General features: G+C 51.8%; 1 long non-coding RNA gene across 2 annotated transcripts; it reads right to left on the bottom strand.

The window, feature by feature from the left end:
• Positions 1–6006: 6006 nt before the first annotated feature.
• On the bottom strand, positions 6007–16042 carry LOC112675673 (uncharacterized). Of its 2 annotated transcripts, none has more exons than XR_004810925.2 (3): positions 15901–16042; positions 6559–7549; positions 6007–6434 (listed from the first exon to the last, which is right to left on the bottom strand). It is a non-coding gene; the product is annotated as an uncharacterized LOC112675673 (long non-coding RNA). The 2 variants fall into 2 exon arrangements; XR_007407218.1 differs by lacking the exon at positions 15901–16042 and adding an exon at positions 10780–11869.
• Positions 16043–20489: the final 4447 nt, after the last annotated feature.

Genomic DNA, 20489 nt, shown 5'->3' with positions numbered 1-20489 from the left:
TTTGGGGCTCTGTGGTCTCTCCCTACCAGATCCGAAGACCTTGAGTCTGGGATTCTCCCTTTTCCCACCATTTTGCCCAGCACAGCCTTGGACCCCCCTCCCCCTGGTACCGAACAAACATTTGGTGAGTTGACCATCGGTGCCCCTCTTGATGCCATCTTTTCCTATTCTGTGTTGCAATGGGTTCTTTTAACCCAAATACCCTTCCAAAACCAAAAGGAAAAATGGCAAATGACCCAGACTCCAGGGCAGACCTTTGGGACATAGTCATGATTATTGGGCCTTTCCGGACCCGTCAAATCCCCCACGTGAGGCCAACACTGCAAAAATAAATGCCCCCCGTGAGTTCTGTGTCACAGACAGAATGGCAGGTGACAAACCCACTGGAAAGCTCAGGTCCTGAATCCCACAAAACTCTTCAGTGGTTACTGATCTTTTTACACTAGAAAGAAAGATCTATTTCATGAGAGGAAAATGACCCAAAAAAGGGTTAAGTCCCAAAAGGTTCATTTCCTCTTCTCTGCCTGCCCTAGAATCTGGGATAATTCCTGCCATTAATATTTTAAGCAACTAATTTGACATTTTTCCATTTAATTAACTTGCATACATATGAGAACAGGGCTTTGAGAGTACCATGACATTTAAACAAAGTCATTTAAGTTTTCCCATTTCTGGCGGAGCCCGGCTTTCTTCTTCGCCTTTTTTTTTTTTTTCTTGCTCTCCATTTCTGTTTTGCATTCCTGGTTCTCAGGCTGGCTTATTAGCCCAGAGAAGTGACCAAATTTCCCCCAAGCCAATGTCCCACAGCCTCAACCTAGGTGACGTGGGTGGGCCTGGAGCTCTGGGCTGCGGCTCTTTTAAACTCGATTCTCCTCTTTTCCAGGCCTTTCTACAAATGGCGTTTCAATCAGAGCAGGCGCGTCACAGGCTCATGTTTTCCTGTTGCCACACCAACCCCAGGTGGGAGTGGGGGAGGCGCGGCGGGAATGCAAAGCATTTATCAACTATAACCATCTCCGCAGAAGAGCCGGGGTTTCGGGAGGCGAACAATAGCTCCGTGACGATTTTCTCTTCCAAATGACAAATAATTGCTGTCATATCATCAAATGATTAAGAAATAAAGGAAAACAGACAAATGGAGTGTATCCATTGAGGGATGGTGTGGGGGTCTGGGGAGAGGCTCGCTCAATGTTCCGTAATTGAAAAATTGCACCCTAATTAGCTCCCACCCCGGAGGATTCATGAGTTCTACGCGCCATCCAATCCGCAGCCCGCCAAGTCACAGAACTTGCAGCCATGAAAGTTTACTGCTGGTTTCAGAGGGGGCTGTGCAGTCTCCAAACACAACCAGAGAGTGAGGTTCTTCAGCTTGCCCAGCCCTCAAGAAGGAGTCATTACTTCATCCTTTCATCTGCCATAATTAATCACAGATTTGCTCTGCCTATCACGAGCGCCGGCCGCTCTCCCCAGATGAACCTGGGCGCTCATGCCTCTGGCTTATCGGTGGTGGCCAGCCCAGCCCGGCTCCTGCGAGGTCACAGAAGCTGTATTCCCGGGATGCAAAGTGGTGCCCCCTCATCCCAGACGCCATGGGGGGCAATGGGTCCCGCATTCCAAATGAAATCCTGCTGCAAACCAAGCTCAGGGGACTCTGGACAAATTGCACGTCTTCATTTCCACCCACGTTTGGGATATCCTTTGGGGACTTCTAATGAGGCTGTCAGGAAGAATAGTACTGGAAGAGAGGCGTGTCCCCATTCTCTCCATTCCCTCCCCCTGGACCTGGGTTTAAATCCCCACTCCATGACCTCATTAACCATACAACCTTGGGAAAATGACCCAGTCTTATCTGAGCACGCGTCTTTCCTTTGGCAAAGCGGAGATCATAGTACTTACCTTTCAGAAATAAGATGGGGGCCGGAGGACGCCACTGCAAAGGATCTGGGGTATGGTGCTAGCAGTGCCTCGTGATCCCTGTATGTAAGGGGGGCGGGAACAATGATCTTACCTCCCCTCTAGGATTTTAATGAGGATTGAGTAGCGAATGCATTATATGTGTGCAAAGTGCCCGGCACCAAGTTGGTACCCAGTAAATATTTGAATTGAACTGAACTGAATCATACATAATTGGTTCATTCATTCATTTAATCCATCAGCTAATAGTCGTTAAATGATTACTTTTTGTCAGACACTTTGTTAGGCATTGGATATACACAGGGGAGTGAGACACACTTGATTCGTGCCCTTGGGAGCTTGTATGCTAAGGGGGGGGAGAGCACAATGAAAATCAATTTAAGAGAAACGACATACAAGTTGTAAAAAGTTCTCTTAAAAAATGACACAAGAACACAGACAAGAACTAAGAGCTGGCGGTGATTTTTAAATGAAGACCGAGAGGCTAAAGACACAAGCATGTGAGGAGTGATAGGGAAAAGCATTCCAAGCTGAGGGAACAGCCTGGCAAAAGAAAGATGGCTCAACATATTCCAGGAGCTGAGAACAGGCCAGGAGTCAGGCCAATAGACACACAAGCCCGAATCTCAGTGATTTCAGACAATACAGGTTCATTCCTTCTTGTTTCTACCAATCAGGCGTTTGGTTGGTGGTCTTTATTCAAAACCAGGCTCCCTACTGTCCCCTAAGGTCTCCTTAGAGTAGTCCATTATATCCTCTGCCTGCAGCCAAGAGGAAAAAGAAAAAGCTCTTGGGATACTTGGGGGCCAAGGCCAGAGGTGGTGTATGTCACTTGCACCCACATCCCATGGACTAGAGCTCAAAGATCTGGTCCCCCCTCACTGCAGAGGAGCTGGAGAACGGCATGTAGCCACATGCACCGAAGGACAGCAACAAGTTGGGAGAAGGCACAGCAATGTCTCCAGCTCACAAGGAATGTAAGGAGAAACAGAGGCCGGGCTTTACGGGGCCATGGAAACCAGGGGAAGAAGCACAAGGCTTGTGTGAAAAGAGCGAGAAGCCATTCCAGGGCATTCTTCACATGCCTGTTTAGATCTTATTCAGTGAGAGTGGGAAGCCAGTCAAAATCCACTGGCATGACCGAATTTACACCATAAGAGGACTTCTCTGGCTACTATGAGAGCACATCTCAGAGGGCAATACCAGTCCCTTGAAGGTAGGGTGATGAAGGTGATGACGAAGGAGGGTGATAGAAAGTGACAGATTTGAGAGATTTCATCGAACTGGCTTCAGCCTCACTGGCTAGCCAGCGCGCAGGCACCTGCCGACCCTGAGCTATGGTGCGAGGCTCTGAAAGATGAGAGAAAACACGAAGGTACTGGGCCGAGCAGCTGGCTGTGCAGAGCAGAGGAGTTCCAGACGTTTCCACCTGAACTGAAAGCTGGATCTGTCTCCTTGCTGGCCCCCTGGCCCAGGGCAGCAGCGGACCCTCCAAGCCCTGCTTCCGTTGCAGGGAGAGATGCTGAGACTCAGCCAGCCTGGTTCCCACCGGTCCCAGGGCAGGCAGGTGCGGGCAGCTGGGAGGAGGTGGACAGTTTGCACGGACTGTGACCACTCACCGAGCACAGGCTTCAAGCTGTTCCATTTACTCCGTCTAATAGATGGAGTTACTGTTGACTCTCTATTTCGCAGACAAAAAAATAGACTCATGTTGCTCCTGAGACTTGCCCAACGTTGCCCTATTAGTAAGAGCACCAGGTTTGCACATGGGTCTCCAGTTTGCTCTGGTGCAATGAAGCGGAGTGCTCCACTGGCTGGCTTTGTCTAGACTCACACGGAGGCCACAAATGAGTGAGGATCTGCCCTTTACGGTCCAAGAGGCCTCCTCGCGCTGGGTGCCACCCAGTCTCGGGGAACACCCGTGTCCCATCCCGCAATGACTTTGGATAAGCTATGAACCTGGCTGGTCTTCAGAATCACCCACCTGTCTTTTAACATGCAGCATCCCGAGCTACCCCAGACATAGGGAAGAAGCCCAGAGGTGATGGGAACCGGTCAGCTATAGTTCAAAATCTCCCCAGGAACCCAGTGATCTGGCGCTCGGGTGAAAGCATCGTGGTGATGTCATCGATGTCATCATGCATCAAGGAGGGCTAGGCAAGGCACGGGGGGGACTGTTACTACCTAGAGAATTGGCGACAGAACCAGGAGATGATGGGTCGCCTGCCTTTCTAGTCTCTTTTCTGCAGGACTGTCCTGATGCTCCGAAGAGGTCGCAGGGAAGTCCATCCGTATCGACGACCCGAAAATGTCAGAGTGGGGGCATTTAAGATTATCTTTCCAACCCAGCGGTCTCCTGATTTCTCAGACCGACTGCACTGGAGTCACGAGAGCTGCTCGGTATAGCACGGGCTCCTGGCCTCACTCCGTATCCTAGGGTATCAGTGGCTTTGGAGTTTATGTTTTCTATAGTATCTCTGGTGATTCTGCTATCAACCATGTTTGGAAACCACTGGTTCAGCCTTCCCATTTTACAGTCCATAAAACTGAAGCCCAGAGAGAAGTGACCTGCCTAAGATCGCCTGGCCTAAGAGCTAAGTGTCCTGGCTCAGTCTACAGCCCCTTCCACACTCATCAGAAAGCCCGTTGGCTCATGGGGGCAGGGGAGGGGGCGGTGGGCCAACAGCAGCAAGAGGGGCCATCGTGTTGAAAGACCTGCCTCGGAGAGCCACGTAATTAGCTGACTATGACAGGCTTCCTTCCCCTGGTTATCGATGCTTCTTCTCCCTTTCTTTCCTGGTACTTCCCCTGCTCATCCTAACAAGATCAATTACTCACAGAAATAAATTACGCACACAGCCTACAGTCTATTAGGTAATCGGTGATGCGCCGGCTCAGGGAGCCAACGGGCAAGACAGGCCGTCTGGAGCGAGGGCCAGCAGAAGGGACAGTGTGGGAGGAGTCTCTAAACAGAAAAGCCCAACCCTCCAGCAATGGTTGAACCGTCTGGGTCCCCAGAGATGGACTTGCAGGCCAAACTTGAAAACAACTTTTGGAACAACGGCTGCTCTGTCTGGGGCTGCAGCTTTGCAGGCCGACCACCAGTCACCCTCCCCAGCTCCCCAGGCCCCAGGCCCCAGGCCCCGAGGAGGCCTGGCTTAGATCCAGCTGGAACTAGAGCCTGCCTCTCAGATCTTCATTCATGGGGTTCATTCGAATCGCCAGGGATCCTGTCAACATGGAGGAGGTCCGGGGGACCTGAAATTGCGTTTCTCCCAAACTCCTGGATAATAGCAGAGCTGCTGGTCTGAAGAACAAGGCCCTAGTGATCAGTGTGGGCAAAACTGAGTGGCCGGCCTGCTTGTCCATACGTAGGATCTTTTGCCATCTTTTGGACTTGGTGGCCAAGTCCACCTGCATGTGCTGTGTCCTCTGCCTGCACCATCCTTCCCTTCTGGGTCCTGCTTAGAAAACTATTCACCAGGAGCACCTGGGCAGCTCAGCTGGTTGGGCGTCTGCCTTTGGCTCCAGTTTTGTTCCCAGGGTCCTGAGATTGAGCCCCACATCGGGCTCCCTGCTCAGTAGAGAGTCTGCTTCTCCCTCTCCCTCTGCCCCTCATGCCCACTCACACTCACGCTCTCTCTCTCTCATTCTGCTCTCTCTCTCTCAAATAAATAAATAAAATCTTTAAAAAAAAAAAAAAGAAAAAGAAAAAGAAAACTATTCACCGTTCACATTCTGGCTTGGGCACACCTGCTCTCTAGAAGTCTTCCTTGACCCCCTCTGGCTCCAGCTTAGAGCAGATGATGCTTTCACCGGGCCCTGATCACACTCCATTATAGCAAAACTTACTCTTGTGAGAGTAGTTTGCCCATTTGTCACTCGATGGCCTGGGAACTCTGTAAAAACTGTACCGACTCTTTCATTTCTCCATATCCAAGCCTGATAGGGCTCTGCTAGCCACTGGGCACTGGGAACTTTTCAGAGATCCCTAAGAGAGTTTGAGACCTGAAAACAAAATTATTGGAGCCGAAACTCGAAGGAAAAACTTTGCAATAGAAATTAATAAAATTTTAATGAAACGTCTCCAAAACAAAATATTACATCAACCGCCATTAATGGTTTCATTTAGCATTCATAAAAATTCATAAAAATTTCATTATATCTGAAAACGATGTGCAGGTTAGATTTTCTCACTTTGCAAGAATTCTTTGAGTACCGCCATTAACTGCTGACAAATCAAAGCCAGGCATAGATCGAATGAATTGCTCGTCGCCAAATAATTCCAAAAGCAAAGTTATAAAAATAATCTTTATTTTTCTTTACAGGAAAAAAAAATACACTTAATATGGAATCTGGGTGAATTGCAATATGCTTGATCTGTGTGAGTTGGAGCTTCCAGAGCAAGGGTGTCTAGGTCTTTGAAAGTCTGAAAACAGTCTTGACGTCTGGCCTGGGGGGAAGCACGCAATAGATTTCTCCCAAATGAATGGATGAATAAATGGCAACCCAAAGCGATTCTGAAAAGTGTAGAGGTGGGAGGAAGGGCAGAAAAACAGGCAAAAGAGAAATATATAAAATGTTAGCCAAAGTGTTAAGACAACAACAAAGGAAGTCCTTGTTAGCAAGAAATCCTGGTCCCACCTGGATGGCAGAGGCAGGCGACATTGCCCCCTCCTGGCTGGAGGAGTCGTCCACACACACTGGCTTCCTTGATTGATCTGTCATCGGTGCTTCTCCAACACCAAGAACTTCAAAGCCCTTTGGAATTCCCTCAAAGAGAGAAGTCAGTGGCCCCTGAGAATCAGCCTCTGCCTCCCTCTCTCCGGGGAGGTGGCTCGAGGGGAGCTGTATGACTGATTCCGTGTCAGACATCCTGAAGGGGATCCAAACCCATCTTGAACCTATTTCTACTTTCCTCCTGAACCACCTCTTGGTTAACACGTTCCATATGTTTCTTGCCCTGGTGGAAAATGGGCTCTGCTTTTATTTCCAGGGGCATCATTGAAAAGCCTAGGGGACGGGGCTTTGTTCTAAGACGAGCACGATTTGGGGAGTCCTTCTAAGGAAGCAATCAGAGATAAACAGAAAGATTGATGTACGAGATGTTCACTGCAGCATTATTTATAAAAGCGGAAGAGTGGAAGCAGCCTACACGCCCAACAACAAGGGGCTGGCTCAACAAATTATAATCTACCTACACATTAGAAGGCTACACGGTCATTAAAAGTTGTGTTTTTGGAGGTCATTTTCTAGAGGTGTCCAACCTTTGCTGAGCCCTCCAGAAGCACCGGGCGGCATCGTCCGTGCTTTGCGTGTCTCGTAACAGCCCCGTAGACACAATATTCAGCTTGCATTATCTCCGTGTGACTCACAAGGAAACTGAGGCATGGCCAAGCCAAGGTCACGCCGCTAGAGCTGGGCACTGTAGGGGCACCGCAGAGCTGCACCGAGACGTGATGTGCTGCAGGACGCCGCCTCCTTCTCCCACGGAGTCCTGGACATCCCGAGCCCGGGGAGTGGAGGCGAAGCGGTGAGTCCTTTCTCAGATCTGCCCCCAGCTGTCACCAAGGAGGGCAGATGGGGCTGCAGCCCGCGGAGCGGCGAGGTCTTGGCCCAGCAGCTCTCACGAGCACTGCGGACAGAGGAGGAAAGAGCCCAGTGAAATTCCAGAAATTGCAGCATGGGGGGCGGGGGGGGGGGCGCGGTAAGCGCAAAGAGGGTGGGGACGGCTGGCACATCAGGGCCGCTCTAACTGAACATGGAAACCAATGACTAGAGCACCCGGGACCGGGCCGAGGCCCTGCGGGACATGCCGAAGCGGGGACCCTGGTAGCACTGGGCAGCCCACCCTCACCCCGCGCGAGTGCATCTCCGGGTGCCTCCGTAGATCCTGACCCACCACCTTTCTTTAAGCCATTATACCCCTGGGCTGGAGGCCTCGGCTTGACCCCTGCGAGGTGTCCTCCCTCCCAGGACATGGGAGCCACGGTCACCCCCCAGCGGCCCATGCTGCTTCCCATTCCACCAGCTACAGCTGGCCTCCGTGCAATCCAGGGAACCCCGTTCTGCATGAAAATGACGCCAGAGCCTCCCCGGGTTACGAGAACCCCCGGGGAGCCCAGGTTCTGGCAACACCGGAGGTGGGACAGGGCGCAGATCCCTCCACACTTGGGGAAAACAACCACACGGTTTCTGGTTCTCAGGCTGCTGCGGTGTGAGGTCTGCGGGGAATCTAAGACAAAGGAAAACTGCAGCCCCCACCCCCCACCCCTGCCAGGGGTTCCGGGCCCCTCCGCAGCCCCAGGCTGCTGACCCCTCACCAGTCAGCCTCCAGCCCAGGGCCTCAGCTGCCTCCCCCAGGAGCAGCCTCCTCCTGCCAGGTCCCTGGGCTCTGAGCCCGCTCCGCAAGCCTGCCGCAGAAGGCCCAGCCCTCCCACACCCCACAGGCAAGCTCCTCTCAGGCTCTTTAATTGTCTGCGTTCAGCATCCACAAGAGCAAACATGAGGATTTTTCTGGGTTTCACTTTCATGGTCCAACTCCCTTCCTGCAGAGGTAAACGGAGGTGTCTGCGGACTCTGGCTACTCTGGCTACTGTGCATCTGGTGTGCAGGCTCACCCGAAAGCCCTGTGACCCACCCTAGCCACCCCCCACCTCGAGCTAAGGGTCTCTGTAGTACATCACCTGGGGGCCAAGGCAGCGCCAGCAGCCCCCACGCCTGAGCACACCCCCAGCAGGTGCACAGGAGCGGGTCCGGGGAGTCACCCCCTCTCCTAGCCACAGGCCCCTCCCCGATCCCCTCCTCGGCCTCTCCAGGGCAGCCGGGGTGAGGAGTGGGGCCCGGCAGCCGGACACTCCCCTGCCAGAGAGAGCTGGCCCGGAGATGGGAGGAGAAAGAGGAAGAAAAGCCGTGAGAGTGAGACAGGAGCCATGGGCACCACTCCACTGTTCCTGATTCTAGTTCCTCAGAGGCGGAGCTGAATTTTCACCCCTGGGTTTGGTGAAATACCACCATATCCTTTCCACAAGGTCATCATTTTGCTCAAGCAAAATGTCACTGGCAGCCACATGGGCCCCAACTGGAGCAGCCTCAGCTGCGACCACCACGGCTGGAGGGGGACCCCCGCAGAGGGCTGCTCGGAAGACCTGGGCTCTGCGGGAGACTCTCAGGGCTGGGGGCCCATCCTCCCTGGAGCAAGGGACGGCTGTGTGGGGAAGGTGGCCGCTGAGTCCGTGGAAGCTCGTGGCGCTCTAGGCTTGCTGTATCCGGGCTTACCCCCCGACAAGCGCCTTTCACCGTGGCTTCTAGGACTTCTGCAGCCTGCCTCCACTGGGCCCACTTGCAATTCCCATACGGGTGGCAAAGCCCGATTAATATTTTGTCTCGTGAAACAGCGCCCTGCTGCATACGGGGAAAAGTCCAAGTTCCCTAGCACAGCGTTCAAGTTCGCCATCGACCTCCCGCAGCCTTCTCCTTCCTCACTTCAGATTCTGTCTTCGCTGGATAGAACGGCCCTTGGCTTCCCCTTCTTGCCTTTGCTCATTCTGTTCCTCCCACCTAGCGTTCCCACTGCTTGCATCTCTGCTTGGCTAACTTCCATGCTAACTTCCCAAGTGGGGTAAAGGGGCTCGCCCTCTGGGCCCCCCTGTGGGCTGGCCTTGCTCAGCCTATCAAAGCTCAGACCAGACTGTGCTGTAACCGGCTGCTTCCTTATCTTTCCGCTGTACTGTGGACTCCACAAGGGCCAAGATCACAGCCTATTCTCTACTCTCCGGGGCTACATTCAGTGTAAATTGGCCTCTATCCACTCACCCACCCCATCTTGTGGCTACTCCTTCTGGCCAAAGATGAAGAGTCCCAAGAGAATGTTCAGGTCACCTGTCCCTATTTTAGAGAGGATGAAACTGAAGCTCAGAGAGGTTCACAGTGACCCAAGGTCACAGAGCTAGGCCTGAATTAGAAGCAGGACTCTCTGCTTCAAACCCTGTGCCTTTCCCACTCTGCCTGCCATCTATCAAACGGCCCCGGCCCTGCTCCGTGTCGACACCATGATGAGTTTCTTTAAATGTGTGTATCCCATTTAGGGCCATCAACTTCTCTGAGCTCCAAGAAGACTTCCAATGGGATCAAAGTTTGGAATTAGGCTCCCATGCTTCCCTGATGCCCTCATATGGGTGAGTTACTCACCTCTATGCCTTTGTGGGTGCTGTTCCTTCTGCACAGGTTCCTCATGAGGATCCCGCTCCTCACCCCTGCTCCTTCATCAAGAGCCTCCTCCTCTCTCTGAAGCTCTCCTGCAACCTTCCTGAGCTCGTTGCTCATTGCCTCCTTGCCCGGTGTCCCTTGAACGATTCCATTTCTCTAGGACAATCCCTGGCTACCAAACAGAGCTCGGTACCCACCCTTGTGCTCGTGTCTATCTCTTAGTAGGCACTGATCACTACAGTATTGAGCTCCAAGCCCAGAACCTGGCTTATAATAGGTGCTTAATCAAAGTGTGTTCAAAGGAAGAGGCAGGGAAGGGGTGATGTTTGCAAAGCATTTCACATTGGGAAAGCCCACTGTCCCCACGATGGAGGAACAAGACTTAACCCCATTTGATTTCTCTCCAGCTTCTAACAAAGCATTAGGAACACAGTAAAGAATCAGCTAGCACTTTCAGACCAAATTCTCCACACCACAACTTTCTTCTGCATTTGTGTTCATATTTACAAAGCATTTTTGCAACCATTGACTTACTTACTTTTCATAATAATCATTAGGGGACTTATAATTTTTTTTTAATTTTATATGGAGGAGCCACTGGAATCAGCCCCTACTCCCAGGCTGCACCTCGTGGAAGCCTTAGCCCACAGCACATACCATATCTGAAGTCAGAGTCCTGCTGCCTGGACCTATCCACGTACGCTGCAGGCATCCTTATCCACCCATGGTCCATACCCTGCATGGTTACATGATGCTTATGGACACAGGAAATCCTTAGCCGGTCAGTGGTCTTGCTCCCAAGATCAATGGTCCAAATCAGCTAGTTCGGCCACCCTCTGCCTTGTAATTCTGTTCAGTGGTTCTTCCCCTCCCCCCAAGCCTCCCACTGCAGAGAAGGTCCCATGGTTCTTTGTGAACCAGAGTGTAGCATCAGTGCCTCTCAGATGTCAGCTGGCAGGCAAGCCAGTACCACATCCTCTTTTGCTTTACTTCTCTATTAGGCCTCCACAGGGCTACTCAGCTGTCACCTCAGCCCCTCCAGTGTCCATGAACGGATCCATGCTGCCGAGCCACCCCAAGCATTAACACAGGGCTACTGCCCCTGAGGTCTGCTCCAGAGAGCTGCCAGAGAGATGAAGATGGGGTCCCCAGGAGCACCTGCCCTTGTCAGGTCAGCCCAGGGCTAGGGAGGCATGGCAGATGGGCACAAAGGGTTGAGGCCGAGAGGGGTGCAGCCACCTTTGGGGGACCCCTGCTCCCACTGAGCAATGAAACAGCAATGTCCAGAGCATCCAACTACTCCCAACCAACCCTCTCTTTCTAGCTTCTCCTGGAATTCACTGACCTCAGAGTTGCCCTTCCCAGATGGTGAAGGTGGAACACGACAAAGCTCAGTGGTGGCCACACACCAGGAGCTTCCAGCCCTCCCTCATCACAGAGGCCAACCTTCCATCAGCTGCCTCTTCTCTCAAGGGAGACACTAGAGTGGTTGCCGGCAGAGGGAGAGGGACTGGCCACTGAAGACCTGGGTGTGAAGCCTGGCTTTGCCACCAAACTGCTGTGTTTGCTTGGGCGAGTGTCCTCATTCCTCCGGGCTTCAGGTGGCTCCCCTCACAGGGAGGGTGGTGGCTTCATAGAGCTCTGCATTTCCTCTTATCTTCCAGGCCTCTCGATAACCAGAAACTACAGTGCTGGGGCAGGCATGAAGCTTGGGGCACTAACAGTAAAGGTTCCTCCCTTTCTGCAAAAATAACAAACCAACAATAAAAATAGCATATTTCTATTTAGTAAGTGCTCACCCTGTGCCGGACGCTGCTCTAGGCATCTTTACTTCCACAATCTCATCTTTACAGAAATGCTGACAGGTGAGTATTCCTATTGTTCCCATTTTAAAGATGGAAAATAAATTCTCAAAAAAATTCTGTTTCATCTGTGGACACACCAGTGGAAACAGATAGATGCTAGACCTAAAACTGGACGATTTATCTGCAGACATCAATCGGACCAGCTCAACATTTCCTTTCCTATAGAATATTTATAAAAATTGGATCGCATCCTTGGACACAAAGGCAAAGTTTTTTTTTAGTTCAAAATTAGATATTTTATAGGTCACAACATCTTACCGTAATCCAGGATTTTCTTTTTCTTTTTTTTTTTTAGGATTTATTTATTTATTTATGATAGACATAGAGAGAGAGAGAGAGAGAGAGGCAGAGACACAGAAGGAGGGAGAAGCAGGCTCCATGCAGGGAGCCCGACGTGGGACTCGATCCCAGGACTCCAGGATCATGCCCTGGGCCAAAGGCAGGCGCCAAACCGCTGAGCCACCCAGAGATCCCAATCTAGGATTTTTCAAACAAAAAAATAACGAGGCTGACAGTATTCTTAACTGTGTGGGAATTAACAAACAGTTCTAGACAACCCATGGATCAAAAGAAATATTAAAGCAAAAATTAGGGGCGCCTGCGTGGCTCAGCTGGTTAAACATCTGACTCTTGGTTTTGGCTCAGGTCGTGATCTTAGGGTCGTGAGATCGAGCCCTGTGTTGGGCTCCACGCTCGGTGGGGAGTCTGCTTGGGATTCTCTCCCTCTGTCTACCCCACTCTCTCAAACAAATAAATAAATCTTTTTTAAAAAATGAAAATCAAAAATATCTAGAAACAGATGAAAAGGGGAACATTTTATTGGGATCCCCCAAAAAAGCTCAACTCAGAGGGGGGTGGAATTATGGCCTGAAATGCCTCCTTTATTGAAGAAGGAAGACTGAAAATAAAGGAGCTGAAAACACATCATAAGAAATGGGACAGGGGATCCCTGCGTGGCTCAGCGGTTTGGCGCCTGCCTTCGGCCCAGGGCATGATCCTGGAGTCCCGGGATCGAGTCCCACGTCGGGCTCCCTGCATGGAGCCTGCTTCTCCCTCTGCCTGTGTCTCTGCTTCTCTCTGTGTCTCTCATGAATAAATAAATAAAATATTTAAAAAAACAGAAATGGGACAGAATAAGCAAACAAACAAAAAAAAACAAAGTACAAAGTACAAAATGGAAATTGATCAATAGCTACAATTAATAACACGGGAAATAAGAGAAAGGGACACAAAACACATGGAACAGGTGCTTTGAAACCGGAGCTGGCAGGAGAGGCCAACGGTATCTGGGGGCGGCTGGGGGGGGGGTGGCCGCTCCACGTGTGTCCCCTCAATGCCCCGATGCCCTGCAGCGGGCTCCCGGGGTTCAGGGCCCAGCCCCTGGGCGGGCAGCTCCTTCCACCTGGCCAGTGCCTGGCACGGCCCGGCGATGTGACTGCCCACCCGAGAGATCCTGGGGCTGCAGTCCTGGGCATTTCCTCCCAGAAATAAAGCTCCTCCGTCTGGGCCTATTAGGCAAACGAGTCAGTTTTGTGTTTTCAGCAATGAAAGCTGCTGCGGTTTTGTTTTCTCTGTTGCCAGGAGTCAAGAGGAAGTCTGTGGTTAGACATCTTCGGGTGGAGACGTACACAAACGCGGCGGCCAGAAAAGAGCTCCTCGCCTTCAGCCCACCCTGCCCGGTGGTGCAGGAGGCTGATGAAGCCCAACGCACGGTGGTGGGGGGCGGGCAGGACACGCACCCGGGAGCGCCCAGACCTGCAGCAGCCCGCACCCTTCCCCTAGGCCCTGGCCGGCCTCCACTTCCCCTTCTGACAGTGGGGCCTATGGCTCCATTTCTTCTTCCATGGATGAGGCAACCTAATTTGCCTTCACTCAGTCCAGAGACTGAATTTAAAGGATCCCCATGAATTGAGTGTGGGTCTCAGGTGACCTCTTGGTGGCAGAGCCGTGGCAGGTGCCCGGCCACCTGCACTGCAGGTCTTGGCCTCTTTTCCATCACAACCTGGCCACAAGCACCCACACCTCCAGCCTCCCGCGCTATCTGGAGGCTGACCACCTGATTGCCGTCCTGACCACTGAGCTCCTGAATTTCCAAGAAGACTTCCCCATTCCTTTTTTTTAAAGATTTTATTTATTTATTCGTGAGAGAGGCAGAGACATGCTCAGAGGAAGGAGCAGGCTCCCTGAGGGACTCCATCCCAGGACCCCGGGATCATGATCTGAGCCAAAAGCAGATGCTCAACCCCTGAGCCACCCAGGTGCCCCGACTTCTCCATTCCTAATAGAGGTGCCAATTCTTCCTCTGTCTCTCTGCTTTGTCCTGACTGGGACTTGAACACAAGCTCGGAGATGCAGCCCCCATCTTGGGTGTATAGGGTAGCAGCTTGAGGATGAAGGTAGAGCAGAAAACCAAAAGAGGCCAGGCCCTCAATGATGTAATGACATCACCTCCTGCCCTGCCTTGTGCTACCTTGGGCTCCTTCTGTCAAGGGACAGAGAAAACATTAGCTGTTAAAACCACTATAGCTGGTGGTTCTGTTACTTGCCCCTCAATGTATTCCTAAACAAGAACTGTAATTCTGTAGGGTTTTAAAAAATGTTTTCACCCCATCTTCCTATTGGGTTCTCACGGAAATTCTGCAAAGTGGATCAGTGTCTTTCTTCCCATTTTCAAATGATGAGACAGGCTCCGTGGATATGGTGAAATGAGTCGGACAAAGCGTCAGAGCCCCAGTCCATCACTTCCCCCCGCCCAAAAAAAAAAATCCTTCTTGCCTGTAAGCAGCTCAGGGTTATCTCCACCCTCGGTATACCTTACCCCACACACACCACACAGAAAGTGGAAGTGCCTCAGGAACCAAGGAGCAGGTGAACTGAGCTGAACTGAGCCTGGCCCCACAGCTAGTGCCGGGAGTAGACATGCTCTTTTAGCTGAAAATCCATCACTTCCAATCAAAGGATCTGGGTTCAAGCCTTGGATTCCCCCCTTAGCTTGGCTGTGTGTGGGCTCCTGGGTGGGAAAAATCTCTGAAAATCTCCCCGCCCATCTATACCATGAGAATGGCAGGCCTTCTCCTCCAGGGGCTGTGATAATAAGTTCAGAGATATATGATAATATATGATATATGACAATAAGCTCAGAGATAATAATCTCGAAGCACTCAGGATGTCAGGGAGAACACTTTGTGCGCGATAAAACACTGCTGTCCTTATTACGGGGCTGTTATCATGATGACTTTGGTCTGTCTCGAGGCCGTGACTCCTCCCTCGGCTCAGCCCTCCGTGTGGCTGCCGTGTAAATTATAGACATGCTTCACCTGCCTTCGAGCCCACGGGTCACCACTGGGCAGCCCCTCGACGGCTGGGAATGCTGACCTCATCGCCACGTACCCTTAAGAGAGGGCAATGTTAGTGTTCTGATACCTGCTCATTAAGCAAGGCTATTTTATTTCATAATTCTTCACTTTCTTAGTGATCAAACTTTATCCACTCATCCACTTTCCAAAGAAAGAGAAAAAGGAAATGATAGAGTCGGGATGCCTGGGTGGCTCAGTGGTTGAGCATCTGCCTTCAGCTCAGAGCGTGATCCTGGGGTCCTGGGATCGAGTCTCACATCGGGCTCCCTGCATGGTGTTTGCTTCTCCCTGCCTGTGTCTCTGCATCTCTCTGTGTGTCTCTCTCATGAATAAGTAAATAAAATCTTAAAAAAAAAAAAAAAAGAAATAATAGACTCCATGCTGGAGACTCTCAGGGTTGGATGAGACTTAATCATCTGGTCCACCCTGCTGTCTCACACCAAGCCCTCCCCGATCCCTCCCCATTCAGGTGGCATGTCATCTTCATGCCCCGTCCCTCCCCGCCCCCCTCACACCCCCCCAAATCCCTGATGGGCATCTAACCTCTACTTGCTCACTTTAGAAACAGAGTTTTCTGCCTCCTGGGACGGTCCTTTCCTCCTCTGAACATTGTCTTTAGAATACTCTTCCTCCAACAGACACTCCTTGGCAGCCACAAGGATGTGTTCTTGGCAAACCTCTAATACTGTGCACACTTGACTGTGTAGGATGGTGAGTGGCAGAGTCAGCGGGGGATGAAGAAGCCCACGTGAGGTGTTACCAAACAGGAAGTGCCATCTGTGCTGGATGATGACAGTGAGGGAAAGCGTCAATCAGCGGCCCTGGGTGGCTCCAGAGACAGCTTTTTCCTTCATCACGTTAAAGAACTCAAGAATAGCAATTACTCAGTTAATTCTGATGCTCTGAGTATTCACTGGGACAGGACAGGCTATGCGGCAGTGACAATGACATCCAGGGGCCCCGTAGAAGGGGAGTCGGGTTCTCGCTCATATTAGGTGTGGTGGGAGTTGGGAGACCCTTCCCCAGATTGCACACCGCCGTCTGGAACACGGTCGGGGAGGGGGAAGTCGGGGAGGCTCATGGAGTGTGTGGCAAGCGCTGTCTCTCTGGCCTGGCTCCCCCCAGCACATCTCGGAATAGCCCATGAAGGAAATGAAAGTCAACCCTGTGCAATGGAGCCCAGAGCAATGGGAATGAGCCACATGGGTGAGGGAACACTGTTGGGGAAGAGCTCTAGCTCCTGCTGTTCACTGCAAGTAGCCATCACGTGGCAAAGCGAGGTGGGATCCATATGCCTGGGTGGCCAAGCTCTCTGCCCCACAGTGACCACATGCTAATGTGATGAGGACAGGCGTTGCATGTGGAACGTTCCCAGCTGCCCCCTCACCCCTCCCACTGCCACACTGGCCATGTACACCCTCCAAAACTGTGGCCCTGGTCCTCTCTGCTTCTCCTCTGCCAGCCCCCGTCAGAGCTCCATGCTGGCCACCTCTCTTCCCAGGGGGACAGGAAGGAACAGGCAACGCTGGAGAGACCCAAGCAACCAATGAGCATCCTGCCTTGCTCAATCAAGTCCTGAGCCCCCCACTTTGTAGGGAGGCATTTGGGTCAGCGGTAAAGTGGAAAGAGAACTAAAGAAGAATGAAGAGGGGGAAGAGAAGGAGGGATGAGAAGAAGAAGACATGGATGTTCAGTCCATGTGGGCAATGGAGATGCACAAAGTCGAGAGCGTTGGCATATCTGGTTGACTGGATGCCGGGAGGGTTCATGGCACCTGGATAGAGTGAATATTTCTTTTTTTTTTTAAGATTTTATTTATTTATTCATGAGAGACACAGAGAGAGAGAGAGAGAGGCAGAGACACAGGCAGAGGGAGAAGCAGGCTCCATGCAGGGAGCCCGACGTGGGACTCAATCCCGGGACTCCAGGATCACGCCCTGGGCTGAAGGCAGGCGCTAAATCACTGAGCCACCCAGGGATCCCCAAGAGTGAATATTTCTAAAGAAGATTCAAAGCATAAGACACCAACATAGAGAAGTAAACAGGGACTTCATCCTTTTTCATCTCTCTGAGAGATGTGCAGGGAGTCTGAAAACCCTTTCTTTTGCTCGCTGGATTGTGCTTCTTTGCATGTGACTTCATGTAGAAACTGGGTCACGAGGAATCCCCACATTTACTCAGGTTACATGAATAAAAAAATCAAAGTTGAATGAGTAGTATATTCTGAAGCAGGTAAGGCAATTGCATGAAGGTCAAGAGGGGGTTATAATCCCTCAGAAATGCACCACTATGCTTTGGTGATGCCAGAGGACGGGGATCGCGTAGAGCAGCCACCAGGAGCTGCTCCCCCAACCAAAGCCCTGTGTCAGAGAGCCTGGAGGTTGTCAGCACCCTTGTCCCTGACCTGGACTAGGGTCCCAGCTTACACTCCAGTTCCTGGATGCAAACTGTCTTGGGGGTATCTCCTCCCTCCTCTGTTCATTGCACCTCCGCTTGTGGAAGCTACGGTGACATTAGCTTTGCTGGCTGCCACCTCCCCCTGTTGACTCATCCGAGACTTCCTGTCAACTAGAAACCCAGCATCTTTCACTTGTGCTGTTGACCCAACTATCCCACATCCTGTGTGTGTCTCGTGGGATTCTGAGCCCGGTGCAAGCCAAGGTCTCTATTGCCCTTCATCTAGGTATGCGTTAACTTGGGCCCAGTGTTCATTAGGGCCCTGCTGGGTGGGTCCTTTCCAAATCCTGCCTCCCCCCTGCGCTGAAACGTCCACCCTCCCCACTTGCCACATGCCCCTCGATGACGAGGCAGCTCAGCGCCATGGGTGAATCAGTGCCCCACGTTTCAGAGTCTGACCTATCTGGCTTCCAAATCTCATGATATCAATGGCTGTGGAAAGGGGCAGGTCACTCACTCTCCCCTGGTCTGTAAAAGGGGTACCACAGCCTATCTTACGGGGCGGCTGTGAGTGGTAATTCCATTCTAGTTATTAGTAAGTGTTGAACAGGATGTGGCCAAAGACAGGGTCCCTTGGCCTACCCCAGCTAGGCTGCTCAGCGGGGCTCATGTAGCTAGACTCATCCGTTCTGCTTGCACATGTGGTTATATGGTGGGGGAAAGGCCAATTCTGCTTGAATTTTCAAAACAAATCTTAAGATTTCTGAGCTCTTTCCTATCTACCAACCACTAGCATAGGATCCTCAAACCTGCTGGTCCAAAGTCACTCTCTGCCCTTTGAAAGCTGACCCTACTAGACCAAAGAAGCCCAAGAGGCTATTTGGATTCACAAAGACGAAATGGCACTTCTTGGCTCCCTCAGCACTCCCAAGGAAGAAGTCTAGCCACCTTGTGTTTCAAGAGCTGCCTCTGCCCCTGGACCACGCTGCTGCCCACACCACCCTCTCCCCAGCCCCAGGAGCTCTCTTGGTAGTCAGAAGGGACATCCCCAGCATCCAGCTCGCTCTCTGGCACAGTCGAGGGCCTACATTGCAGCTCTCCAGACCTTGATCTTTGGCCCCTCTCCTGGGCCGGCAATGCAGGAAAAAAGCACAAAACCTGGAAAAAGACACTCCTAAATCCAAATTCCACTCTTTTTTTTTTTTTTTACCAGCTACCAGTTTCAGGCAAGTCACCCATCCCTCTGTGATCAGATCTACAGGACTGCAAATTGGGACCATAACAGGACCACCCTCACTGGTGGCTGGAGAACTGACGGCGATGGACTGGCTCCCCCTGTGTCCTCAACCACTCTCCCCCGCCACCCCCCCCCCCCGCCTCAGTTCCTCCAAAATGTTACATTCTCTTTCCTTCTTTTCGTCCTGCAGGGCACAGCATAATGAGAAATGAAAGTAGCCAGCCCTTAGGTGACCTGACTTTGAGTCCACCCAACTCACCAGGTGCTCATCAAGTCACTCACATGAACTGTGCCTTGGTTTCCTTATCTTTATAATGAGAGCTTGAGTTAGAGATTGATGATGTCAGCCTGCCAGTCACGTCACAAGTGTCACTTGTTTACACTAATCCAGTCTCTCAAGAAGGCATTATTACATGAGAGGGAGCAGGTGCAACCCTCCGGAGCATGTGCAGTGGCTAAGTCTACTCGACCTCATAGATAGGAAGTGACTTATTCAATGTCACATAGTGATGCTTTCTAGTCTCAGAGCCAGACCCAGCCCTAGGAATCCAACCCCCCACTCCCCGCTCTCCCTTCAGCTGCTTTGGGCTCTAAGACAAGTAACTCAATGTCCCCATGCCTCAGTTTCCCCCTCTGCAACTAGGGTGGTGATGAAAATTAAATCAGGTCCTTCACGCAAGGGCTTAATCCAGGACCTGGCACATGAGAAGACCAGCGTGAGGAGCTCCCCCAGAGGATGTGAGGTGTCAGAAACCTGCTTAAGGTATCCAGTGCAGGACCATGCAGCTCCAAGACTGTGCCCCAGGCCTTTGCAGACACTGTCTGTACACGACCGTGGAGGGCCCTCCAGGAACATCTCTGGTGCTGACCCTGGAGTCGGTAGGCCTGGTGCCTAGGAGGGAAGGATGTCAAGGGAGAGGCAGCAGTCTCTGGGGAGCTAGTTTCCTCCCACACTTGGCAGATCACCAAGGCCCCAGCAGGCATGTCCACAGAGCACGCACACATACACACACACACACTCAATGGGAGTCATTTCCTCAGCTCCATCAGCTCCAAGGCTCCATCCCAGAGTCCAGGGTTTCTACACACAAAGCTTTGAAGCTACAATCCCATCCGCACACCTGCCTGGGTCCCAGCCTCTGCTGGGTACTGCGATGGATGCATGCAAGAACACTCTTCAATGCCATGTTCACAGAGCACTTGCTGTGTGCCGGGCCCTACACAAGGCGCTGTGACTTTGGAGACAAATACCCCAGGATCACCAGACTCATGTACGATACTGGCTCATGACACAGCTTAGAATACAGACCAAACGGTGGGTTCAAGAAACTCTTAGTAGTACAGGAGACATAGGCTGAGTCTTAGAATTCTAGGGTGTCATCATCATGGGGACATGGTGGGGCACAGGCTTTCCAGGCAGGAGGAACAGCTTCAGTTCCACGTGGAGGTAAGAGAGACCCTGGCCTACCTGGAGCTGGGTAGGTGGGAGGGCAGTGATGAGAGAAAAGGCTA

Source organism: Canis lupus, chromosome 30, assembly GCF_003254725.2.
Source record: "Canis lupus dingo isolate Sandy chromosome 30, ASM325472v2, whole genome shotgun sequence".
NCBI lineage: Eukaryota > Metazoa > Chordata > Mammalia > Carnivora > Canidae > Canis > Canis lupus.
This window is presented reverse-complemented; position numbering and strand designations above follow the sequence as displayed.